The sequence below is a fragment of the Petaurus breviceps genome, unplaced genomic scaffold, assembly GCF_028583685.1.
Source record: "Petaurus breviceps papuanus isolate PSGF00001 unplaced genomic scaffold, PetGlider_PUasm1.0 38, whole genome shotgun sequence".
NCBI classification, from domain to species: domain Eukaryota; kingdom Metazoa; phylum Chordata; class Mammalia; order Diprotodontia; family Petauridae; genus Petaurus; species Petaurus breviceps.
The window spans coordinates 28,514,942-28,527,378 of record NW_027186304.1 but is presented as its reverse complement, the minus strand read 5'-3'; the positions used below and the strand labels follow the sequence as shown (position 1 = coordinate 28,527,378).

The 12,437-nt window shown below is 36.8% G+C and overlaps 1 long non-coding RNA gene across 1 annotated transcript in view; it reads left to right on the top strand.

Moving 5' to 3' along the window:
- The window catches only part of LOC138170398 (uncharacterized), a 42,970-nt gene extending 36,435 nt beyond the window's left edge, over positions 1–6,535 (top strand). Inside the window, exon 2 of the long non-coding RNA XR_011170602.1 lies at positions 6,290–6,535. This is a non-coding gene — a long non-coding RNA (uncharacterized lncRNA). The remainder of the gene's footprint in view (positions 1–6,289) is intronic.
- Positions 6,536–12,437: the final 5,902 nt, after the last annotated feature.

The window sequence follows — 12,437 nt, the reverse complement described above, 5'->3', positions numbered from 1 at the left end:
GTGAGAAATCCAGTACTTTCATAGGTGTGAAAGCAGTCCTTTTAGACAAAACTGCAGGATGTCTTATCCAAGAACAGCAAGTAGTTGTTACAACAGTAGATAAAGCCATCTACTGTACCATAACCTTTCCTAGAGGTTGAAGGTTTTTTAATATTAGGTCACCATGTGGTAGGGGAATTTCTACATTTTTAATCAATCAAAATGTAACTAAATCATTGTGCTTAATATTTTTTCTTACAACCGGAAATGAAAAAAAAAAAACAATCTAGGAGGTAATATCCTGGGCTGGACTTATTTCCACATAGCAACTTGAGAGAGAAGTTCAGCCCTCAATGGAGAGAGAAAAGCAAAGCCACTGATCTGACTTAAAACAGCCAACTGTGCTAATGCAAGGGATAGCAGGTTATGCTTACCCAAAGTTGTCAGTATCTTGGGGCTTAAGGGTTCATTACCTCATTTATGAGCTCCCCCTTGTGGTTAGCTATATAAAAACAAAGCCCCTCTTGTCAATCTATTTGCTTCTTTCAATTTATAAGACAAGAGAATAAAGAACAGAGGATGTAGAGGGGAAAGGACCAAATGAAGAGACTCGAGCAACCCAGGTTTGGGAGAAATAATAACAGTTATCTCAACAGTTACTTGATAATGCCCAGTTCAGCTTACTTTCATTAAGTACCTACACCATTAAGAGCCCTATTGTAAGTTCTAGAAATACAAAGATGAAAAATTACATAGTCCCTGCCCTGCTTACTATCTAGTAGAGGGGTAAGACTTCAGAAATAGAACTGGAATGGACCTTAGAGATGATATAGGTCAGCCCCCTCATCTTACAGGAATCGTTTATAGATATGCAACATTCCCTCTGAGGACCTCCCCCTCCACTTGTACTCAGACCCACAGGTTGGATCCCTAGAAGGATGATTACTCTTTCATCCTAAGGGTAATCCTTTGGGTTCCTTGCTGCTCCTAGTACTATAGCTCACAAGTCACTACTAATGGGTTTTCTATTAACAAATAATAGACAGCTCTTAATACTTAGTAAAGACATTTTTTGCTGAAGTTATGTAGCAGGAAGATGTAGCGGCAAGCACCCCAAGCACTTCCTCAGGGTTTGCTGCCCATACAGGTTCTTGGATCTGCTTTGATAAAGGAAAGCATCTCAAAATGGGTTAACAAGCTTACTTTAATCAGTCAGATATGTATCGTTCACCTAGTTCAGGGGAAAAAGGTCAGCACCCCAAACTTCAAAGTATACAGGAAGAATTATCAAGACAGAAACAGATCAAGTAGACAGCTTTCCCAACTGTCCAACCATTACATCCATACCAAACAACATCTGGGTTTCTCAAAGCCGGAGGGCTCTGGACAACGGCTTCCCAGAATCCATATCAAATCACAGAACTCTTCTCAAAGTGAGCCCCCAAAACAAAGCTACATATCAGGGCTTATATAGCCTTCTCCTGGCTCAGAGAATGTAACAACCTTTTGGACCCACAGGCCAATCAAAAAGTATCAACTGAAAAACAAGCCTCCCACCCCAGGATCCAGGTGCACTTTAGCCTAGGGGCAGGGAAGATCTTTAAATTTGCATTTCCATTACAGAAGAGTAGTTACAAAATATTTCCCTCATAAACCTGTGATGCACTCCTTCACAAATATGCATTTGTCCATGGGAAGAGGGTGCTTAAAGAGTACAATGGCCGTGAAATGTATGTTGGAAAACCATGTGGCAAAAGCAATTCACAACTCCAACTCTGCAGGGTTCCATGTCATCCCTCTCTTCACTGAGGCTGATCAAAGTTAACAAAGGGTGTGGCACCTGGTCTCCTTTGATTAACTGACTAAGTCTTTACATTTGGCCAGATTGGCTATTTTCAGCCACACTTTCTTATGTCCTCTTTCCTGTTGCATAATCACCCATAGCATGGACACCATGGACACTGAACCAGTGAAAGAGAAAGACTTCCTTCCCCTATTTTCCTTCCCCTATCTTTTACCCAGACTCCAAGAAACGAGTCTGGGGGTGTTTGTTTCTCTTTTGTTCATCTGTTCCAAAGATGATCCTTATGGGACCCTGGAGCATCTGTGGTAGGAGGCCTTCTGGGGAATAGCAAAGAGTAGGTGAGAGTCTATGGCTAAATTCAGAAGGGCCACATGCTAGAACTCCGAGGTTTTTGTCCTCTTTCCCATGGGGCTGAGTTGAACAGAGGGGCTGGACTGTTCCTATACACAGGAGAACCCTGGGAAGAACACAGAGCTGAGTTTACTAAACCATGCCCAGATAGGTACTCAGTAGCCATAGGTTCAGAAATTCTGAGAAGGGTGAAGAAGTTGAGATAGCCCAAGGCATGGGAAGATGGAAAGACACATGCATGGCAGCAGCTAGAGAAACATTGCCCAGGAAAAGGCAGTGGTTTTAGAGGTTTAAGGAGAAGATGGAGTGCTGAGATGCTTTCTAATGGTTGGATTAACTGTATCTTTGCACTAGGGTTCTATAGCCTTAAAGTGCCTGGGGGTAGGGGGTTGGAAAAGGGGGGAATATTGTAATGTAGATTTCTTGTGAAATATTGTTGGTAAAAGCAACTATATGTGGTGTAAAATTTTACCATGTGGAGGGACTCTGAAAGTTTACTCTAAACACCATAGATATCAAAGTAGATATCTATACAACTAGATATTAGAGACGTCACAAAAAGTATCTATTAAAAATTTGTGGGGAATTTATGCTCTTTTTAAAAATCTGTGATTTCCTTCCCCACATTTTTCCCACCACTTTTTTCCCATGTGCTTTCTTTCCTATGCTGAACTCAAAGGTTTTATCTTTCTCAGCTCAATTAGATGTAGAAATGTTATTATAGATTCATATATCCTTTCATCCTGACAGATCCCAAACCATATGGCAAACTATAAAATGCAGTCACCTCTAGCAAGAAACTAATGTAATCTGACAGCTCTACAGCATAACTCAAGAAAGGCAACAAAAATTATCCTTCTGGTTAAGACTGTGGTAGGAATTTGGATAATCATAGTAGGTTTAGATTTTTTTTTTCAAAATTAGAATTTAGGTAATTCCTGTGGGGGAAAAAATCATAGAACTTTTAAAAGAGTACATATGATTAACAGTTTGGATTGGTAACACATTTGTTACTAGAAAAGTAGTGAAGACAACAGTGTTCTTAGAGTAATACTATCCCATACCAAATTCCTCCATTCTTGGTGACCAGTTCTAGGAATGTGGGTGTGACTTAAACCTGAAGTTCATGTTGAATTCCCAAATGAACACTAGAAGGTCTAGTCTAATCAGAAAAACTTAGAAGATATCAGATACTTGGGTTTCTGTAGCGTCAATCTATACGATGAATTAGAAATCTTCATCTGTTCAGGGGGAAGCAAACCTAGACCACTGGTGACCTAAAACTGAGACCTTTGTAAGACTGGGAAGCTAGATCAGCAAAAGGAGCTGTAAGCAAGACAACTTCTCAGAGTGATTCCCTGTTTCTAAAACTACTTTCTTTTTTCTTGTTATCCCTCAATTACCCAGCATCCCATCCTTCCTTTGGGAGAGTAGAGGCTCAAACAAAGTATTATTTCCTCAGGTAGCACAAAAGTTCCTCTAGGGAAGAGGTTCCTGAGTGATTCCTGTTGGTATTATTCTTCTTCCTGGGTCATGGCCCTGCTTCTCCAAGTTGTTCATGTAACCATTTTAACCTTAACTTGGTATATGGTATGAGATTTTGGTCCATACCTGGTTTCTGCCATAGTTTTCCAGTTTTCCCAGTTGTTTTTGTCAAATAATGAGTTTTGTCCCAAAAGTCTAGATCTTTGGGGTTATCAAACACTAAATTACTATGGTCACTTACTATAATGTATTGTGTGTCTAATCTATTCCACTGATCCACCACTCTGTTTCTTAGCCAGTACCAGATTGTTTTGATGACTACCACTTTATAAGACAGTGTAAGATCTGGTACACCTAGGCTACCTTCCTTCACATTTTTTTTTTCATTGATTTCCCTTGGAATTCTTGATCTTTTGTTCTTCCAGATAAATTATAATTTTTTCTAGCTCTATAAAATAATTTTTTTTGGTAGGTTGATTGGTATGGCACTAAATAAGTAGGTTGATTTAGGTGGAATTGTCATTTTTATTACATTGGCTTGGCCTACCCATGAGCAATTAATATTCTCCCAGTTGTTTAGATCTGACTTTATTTGTATGAAAAGTGTTTTGTAATTGTAATTGTAATTGTGTTCAGGTCCTGAGTTTGTCTTGGCAGGTAGACTTCCAAGTATTCTATGTTGTCTACAGTTATTTTAAATGGAATTTTTCTTTCTATCTCTTGCTGCTGGACTTTGTTGGAAACATATGGAAATACTGATGATTTATGTGGGTTTTTTATATCCTGCAACTTTGCTAAAGTTGTTAATTATTTCAACTACTTTTTTAGTTGGTTCTCTAAGGATAAACATCATGCAGAGTGATAATTTTGTATCCTCATTTCTTATTCTAATTTCTTCAATTTCTTTTTCTTCTCTTATTGCTAAACCTAGCATTTCTAGTACAATATTAAATAATAGTAATGATAATGGGCTTGCTTCACCGCTGATTTTATTGGAAAAGCTTCTAGCTTATTCCCATTATAGATAATGATTGCTGGTGGTTTTAGATAAATACTAGTTATCATTTTAAGGAAAGCTCCATTTATTCCTATGCTCTCTAGCATTTTTAATAGGAATGGGTGTTGTGTTTTGTCAAAGGCTTTTTCTGCATTTATTGAGATAATCATACGATTTCTGTAGGTTTTGTTCTTAATATGCTCAATTATGCTTATTGTTTTCCTAATATTGAACCAGTCCTGCATGCCTGGTGTAAATCTCACCTGGTCGTAGTGTATGATCCTTTATGATATATAGCTACAATCTCCTTGTTAATATTTTATTTAAATTTTTTGCATCGATATTCATTAGGGAAATATCCAAGTTGTTAAATAAGGGATATGGTCTCTTAAATTGTTTCTCAGTCCCCTGAAAGTCAAAGGCTGTTCTAAGATGTCTTCTTTATTCTGGGTATATGAGGTCCCAAATATCCACGAAAACTTCAGCCATGTCTAGAAATATAAAAGTAACCTTTGGGGGTTGCTCATCTAAGAGCCTGGAGTTTTTGTTTTATTGTTGTTATTTTTACTTTATTCTGGAGGTTTCTTATTCACATATTTAGATTTCAAGACTTATGTGATTTAAGGAGAACAAAAGCCACATAAAGAAAGCCGGACTGTCATCTTGTAAAACCAAGTAAATCATCCATAGGGGCAGCAAGCTCAGTCTCAAAATGTCACAAGACTAATTGTATAATATTCTTCTATTGAATCATCGACTAAATCACATTAACTGTCCCCCAGAGGTTATTCTTCAAAGGAAAAAAAGAGTGGCACAACATTTATAGAGCCTGAAATCGATAGACCCTCGCCTTGGCATCAGAAAGACCTGACTATAAATTCTGCTTTGGCTATTTACCTAGCTTTATGACCACTTAACCTGTCTTTCCCCTGGTTTCTGCATCTTTGAAATGGAGATAATAATAGCACCTCTCTCATAGGGTTGTTGATCACAAGAGATAAATAAAAGTCTTGAAAACCTTAGACCAGTGTACAAAAGTGAGCTCTTTTTATTTTATGTAATTGTGTTAAAGCTAAAAAGATATTCAGTGCTTTTCTAATGCCATAATGTCACATACTAGAAAACACTATCTCATCTTTATTTTTACATCCTCAACTGTGCTCTCTTTACTTAACCCATGGGAAACCCCTGCATCTATTCACTCACTGAACTAGATGACAAAAAGGCAGGGATTTTTTAAAAAATTATGTAGTGAGGATAAGAACAACCTATAATTTCTATGACCTACTTCAATGAAAGTTATCATGCCATTTTTTTTTTATTTTTACCTGTGTGAAAAAAGAACCAGGAGAAAGGCATAGGCCCAGTAAGAGTTGACCCTGGAAATAGAATGACTTACTTGAGCCCTGACCTCTGAAACAATTACCATTAAAAGCTTATTTGCATACTGTTGAATGATTTGTCAATTACCCAGACATAAAGCTAGGAAATATGCTTCTACCTCTTTGCCCTCATTTCTTTCATTAGTCTAAAATAGAAGCTATATACATGAGGGAAGGAAAAACTGTGAATTAAAACTAAACTGATTATGAGATAGCCTCATGTTACAGAAAATTAATGGCTTTTTTTTTTAAACCAAACCTGTAATTTCATCAATGTCATTGTTCTTCCAGGAAGAGATTTCTTCTACCAGCACCTTCTCTGAAACTGAGTCTTGGAGAGTCGACCAAGTCTCTGAAAGGTTGTGACTTGACCAGTACAACCCAGTGAGCATGTCAGAGGCAAGGCTGGAGCCCTGGCCTTCCTGAGTTTGAAACCAGCACAACAATCTTCCACCACTCCACCTTTCTTAGAAAACCTAAATTCCAGAAGAGGAACTTGCTGGTATTTCAGTCAAAATAAAAAGGACAACTTTTACTGACATTTTACTGAATGACTTTTTAGCTTGAACACTATTACTGTCCTTTAAACAAATCTATGTGGAGCCCTTCTTGTGAGGTTCCTTGAGGTTTAGTTTATTATAAGCACAGGCACACAGTGACACCCCCCCCCCCATTTATTCGGTCTGTTGGTTAAAACCATACCATAAAGAAAAATTGCCACCAAAAAACCCATCCCTTTAATACCTTTAAAGCCACTAAGATATAAAACAGGAAAGAATTTTTTTTAAAAAATAGACCTTTAAAAAACTTTGTTGTCAATTCAAAAGCTTTCCCCAAGAAAAGTCATCAGCTTATACTTCTGCACCTGATCTTTTAATCATGGCATGAAAAAAAATAAGCAATTGCAATATCAGAATCACAATTTGAAGATTTCTCTAATTAGCAAGCTTTCCAGGGTAATTATTGCTCACAAAAAGCAATGCTTGATCAAATAAGGAGAGGCAATGGTTTTATTTCCAGTTAATCCTGAAATCTTCTTTGCAATGTGTAAAGACGTGATTCTAAGCAGGAAGAAGACAGCATTGAACAGCAAAAACCAGCATCATTCCTACCTGAAGTTTTCTTTGCTCTTATTTCTAATATAGGCCTTCAACCCAGAGCTTCTGGAGTGGCTCTCTAGCTCTCACCAAACACTGACCTCTTAAGGGTGCTATGATTCCCTATGGATTCTTCAGGTGTGGACTACTGAGAGAAAAGATGCTTTTTTTTTTTTGGCTTTTTGGAGGGGGAAGGGCAGGACAATTGGGGTTAAACGACTTGCCCAAGGTCACACAGCTAGTAAGTGTCAAGTGTCCAAGGGTGAATTTGAACTCAGGTCCTCCTGAGTCCAGGGCTGGTACTCTATTCACTGCACCACCTAGCTGCCCCCAAAAGTTGGTTTTTAAAAACGGATTTCACTAGCACCTAATGGAAAATAAAACAACTTCTAGAATTTAAAATGATTATAGAGATGGGAAATATCTTAAGATATCCAGAGCACCATCTTAAGACTAATTAGCCATTGACCTTAAGTATCATCAAGGCCTAGAATGACTACATGTGCAGTTACCATGCTTTCTTCCTCGTTTTCCAAGCCTGCACTGAAGCCATCCTGCTCATCTACCTCCTGCCAGATTCTGGGCTTCATCCCTGGGATTCTGGGATCCTAGGCTTTAATAAGTGAGTTTTCACCTCATCTTGTCAGAACCAGATCTTCATTTTCTAGCCATTTCCAAACCAAGTTGTATGCATAGTTCCCTTTCCTTGATTTCTAGCTCCCCTTATGTATTGTCTCCCACCACTAGACTGTAAAGTCCCTGAAGGCAGGAACTATCTTGTTTACATTTATACCATCACCATTTGTGCAGACAGCTCACAGTGAGCACTAAACAAATGCTTTCTCTTTCATTCATGTAGTCATGAAAGAGATGCTGCCTGCCTATCCCTGTTAACATCTAAAACCAATTCTTCATTCTTTTCATCTTGAAAAATTCAAAACTTCTCTTGCCTCCTACCAAATACTGGCTTCAGATATGAGTTATTATAGATAACGAATAAATTGCTTCTAGGCAATTTCAAACCCATAATTAAACTTTTTATACCTGTTCCAGCATTTACTACATTACTACAATTTGATGCATCTGTCAACAGGGAAGCACTCACTCAAAGGCATAGGAATGCACAGAGTATGTGTGCTGGCACACCCTTGGGTGAGGATTGACATTGGCCTTCTCTCAAATAAGAAATTATTATACCTTTGTTCTTATAAGTGAGGGTTTTACCCTGAGAGTGGGCACAAGGGCCAATTGTACTCACCCCAGAGTATGCCAGCAAACCCATCAGATTCTCTATGCACATCTGTGACCAAAGGTCTTCATACTTTTACATTACCATTTATATGTGGCATGGAGGTCAACTCTCTAAAGTTTCAGAGAAAGTGCCAACCTTCTAAAAGGCATTTATTTCCTCATCTGAGAGTTCACTATACCAAAAGAAATCACAGGTCTAGTCCTTATTTTTTTATTATTTTGCCCAGTCCTTATATTTTATGTATAAATTAAATATGTTGCAATATATCATATAATTTCTACCCACCTACAGAAGGACAAGGCCATTTCACCACATGATATTGTCTCTACGTGATACATAAAGCAGCTAGTCAGTACAAGTGAATAAAGCTCTGGACCTGGAGTTAGGAAGACCTGAGTTTGAATCCAGCCTCAAACACTTACTAGCCATGTGACCCTGGGCAAGTTACTTAACCCCTGTTTGCCTCAGTTTCTTTACCTGTAAAATGGGGTTATAACAGCACCTACTTCACAGGGGTTGTTGTGAGGATCAAGTGAGATATCATGGGTAAAGCACTTCGCACAGTGCCTGGCACATAGCAGACACTATAGAAATGCTTTTTCCCTTCTGTTTCCCCATTTATACTTAAATTATTTCTTTTGCAACTGGTAAATGTTTTCAGGTAAGTGATTGAAAAAATACATATATATACATATATATATATACACACACACACATATATACATATGTGTGTATGTATGCTGATGGTAAAAACAAACCTTCATTTTATACATCACATAAACTATGTTTCTGTGCTTAACAGCAATAAACATGGTACTATGGTATAAGACAGTTGCTTGTTCAGTTGCTTTTCAGTCATGTCTGACTCTTCATCACCCCATTTGCAGTTTTCTTGCCAAAGGTACTGGAGTGGTTTGCCACTTCCTTCTCCAGCTCATTTCACAGATGAGGAAACCGAGGCAAACAGGGTTAAGTGATTTGCCCAGGGTCACACAGTTAGTAAGTGTCTAAAGCTAGATTTGAACTCACAAAGATGAGTCTTCCTGACTCTATGCTCTATCTACTGCACCACCTAGCTGCTCTTACCTCACACATAGTAGTTAATAAATGTTCACTGATTTGGTTTTATTTTCATAAAAAAATAACACAAGTGCATTCTTAACTCAGAATGTCATACAATTGGATTTTCAGCACTACCTAAAGAAATATTTCTCTCTAAATTTTCTTTTAAAAGTCAAACTATGTGCATGAATTTCTTCAGTGGCTATGTGACATCATCAGTGTGCCAGAGGCTCTAATTCACCCATGCTGCCTTTTCACCCTGGGCAATTGTTGCTCATGATCTTCCATAGAGAATTTGTCCAGTGAATTTGAAGCCTTTCTATTAGCATTTTAATATCTGGTAGATACTAATTCCATACTTGGGCTGTCCATTTCTTAGGTCTAAGTCTCACTGCATAACCATCTACTTCCTTTGTTGGTCATGAGTTGCTATGTTTTTTAATCATTCCTTACATACAAGTCATCTTTGATAATATACTGCAATAGTAAGTTCATTTATTAGTTTATATTGTAGCCATACAACATCACCAAAAGAATATGAATGTTAAAAGAAGGAATTCTGGGATAAATATTAATTTTTAAAAAAGGAAATGATATAATTTTATTATTTGAAAATGGAAAATTGCAGAGAATCGGGGGAATACAGGTTTCATTTCTAAAGTATATAAGGACTTGAGTCAAATTTAAAAGAATATGAAATATTCCCAAAATTCAAGGGATATGAACAGTTTGCAAAGGAAGAATCTCAAGTTATCAACAACCTTATGGGGGAGAGGGGGGAGAGAAGTACTCTAAATCACTAATAGAGAGTGCATATTAGAACTCTGAAATACCACCTTGCACCCAATAGATGAGCAAAGATGACAAAAAGCTAAAAAGACAAGTGCTAGAGGGACTATGGGAAACCAGGTTCATTAATAAATTGTAGGTAGAAATATCAACTGGTCCAACCATTCTTGCAAAGTGTTTTGGAACTATGATCCAAATGCTATTAAACTATGCATGCCCTTTGATCCAGTGGTACTGCTACTGGGCTGATACCCCAAAGAGACCAAAGAAAGAAGAAAAGGATGCATATGTATAAAAATATTTATAGCAGTTCTTTTTGTGGTGGCAAAGATTTAGAAATTGAGGGGATGCCTATTGACTGGATTAAGACTGAATAAGTTATGGTATATAAATGTTATGGAATACTATTGTACTATAAAAAATTAGAAAGTCATAGTTTTGAAGAAACCATAGTAGACTTGTATGAACTAATACAAAGTGAAGTGAGCAAAACCAAGATAACAATTTATACGATAAAAACATTGTAAAAACAAGTAACTTTGAAAGATTTAGGAACTTGGATCAAAATAATAACCAAACACACTTCCTGAAGACTCATGATGGAACATGCTACCACCTCCAGATATAGAGGTGATGAACTGAAGAGTACAGATTGAGGCTTTTGCTTTGTTTTGTTTTGGATATGAGAATTAGGGAACATTTTTTGCTTGGCTAAGATGTTTATAACAGGTTTAATTTTTCTTGCTTCCTCAATGAAGGTAAGGGAAAAGAGTGAGGAGAGAGAGAGAATTCAGGCCTGAAAATGAGATAAAATTGAAGATTAAAATAAATGTTAAAGGACATATTATCATTTTGAAGTAGAATAAAATGGAAAGAGGTACTTTTTACAAATAGCCATGAGAGAAATTCTTAAACAAAGCACAGAAGACATCATGAAAGAAAAAAAATCAACAAAAATTTTGATTACCCAAATTTAAAAATATTTCACACAAACAAAATCAATTCAGCTAGAAGGAGAAACCATTGATTAGGAAATATTTTTGCATAAAATATATATAATTTTTAAAATATATAGGAAATTACCACTAATAAATAAGGCCGAATGTAATTCCCCCAAAAATAAGGGCTCAAAGAATATGCACAGTCTGCAAAAGACTCACCAACTTTCATTAACCACATAAGCTTATACTTCTGATCATTAATAGCAAAACAACTCTTTTGTTCTACCTCACATTGATCAAATTAGCAAAAATGGAAACTCACTTAGGAGAGGGACAAAGCTAAGAGAAGATACATTTATTCGTCCAACTATTATGGGAATTGATTTGGCATTCTGTGAATCAAGTCACTAAATTCCTCATTCTCTTTAACTTAGTGATCCCAGTACTAGGTATACAGCCAGATAAAAATAATAACTAACATTGATATAGTACTTTCAGACTTACAAAGTACTTCATGTACATTGTATCATTTGACACCAAGGAAGTCAATGACAGAAAGAAATGTTCTATATATAAAATATTCAAAGCAGCACTTGATGGTGGTCAACAAAACAAAACAAAGTTGGAAAATGGTTACCTATAAATTGAATAATGGCTAAAAAATTGTGGCATATACATATAGTGGAACATTTTTGCTCATAAGGAAATGATAAATATAAAGAATTGAAAGACTCATCCAAGGTCTAGTAATACAAGGTACAACACATAGTAAAGAAAACAGAATTAATAGAACTAATGCCTACAATAATTTAAATGATAAAATGTAGGCCAACTATGATAAATCCTAATCACCAATCTTATTCTGAAGGAGTGGTTAAAGAAACAAACCTCCCTCCTCTCACTGGAGAGGTGGTAAGAACGGATAAGGAAAGTGGTTATCACTATCAGACATGGGACTATGTCAACCAACTTTACTTAAGTTTTTGTCATGAAGGTGGTATAAAAAACAAAAGGCAACAAACTATTAAAAATGGGCTTCTGCAGAAGACCGCAGCTTTGAGTCAGTAAAAGATTGTATCATTTCTCAAATACAATCCACCCTGAACTCTTCCCCTTCTTACTGTTCTATACACAGCTCACTGTCCTTTTGCAGACCCTCCGAGATATACAAACTGATGGACTAGCATAATGGACTTCCCATTCAATTGCATGTCATAACATGGAAAATACATATACTTTCACTAGTTGGTTTTTCCTATGTGTGTTATTAGACTAATCTCTTTTGACAGGTTGTTAAT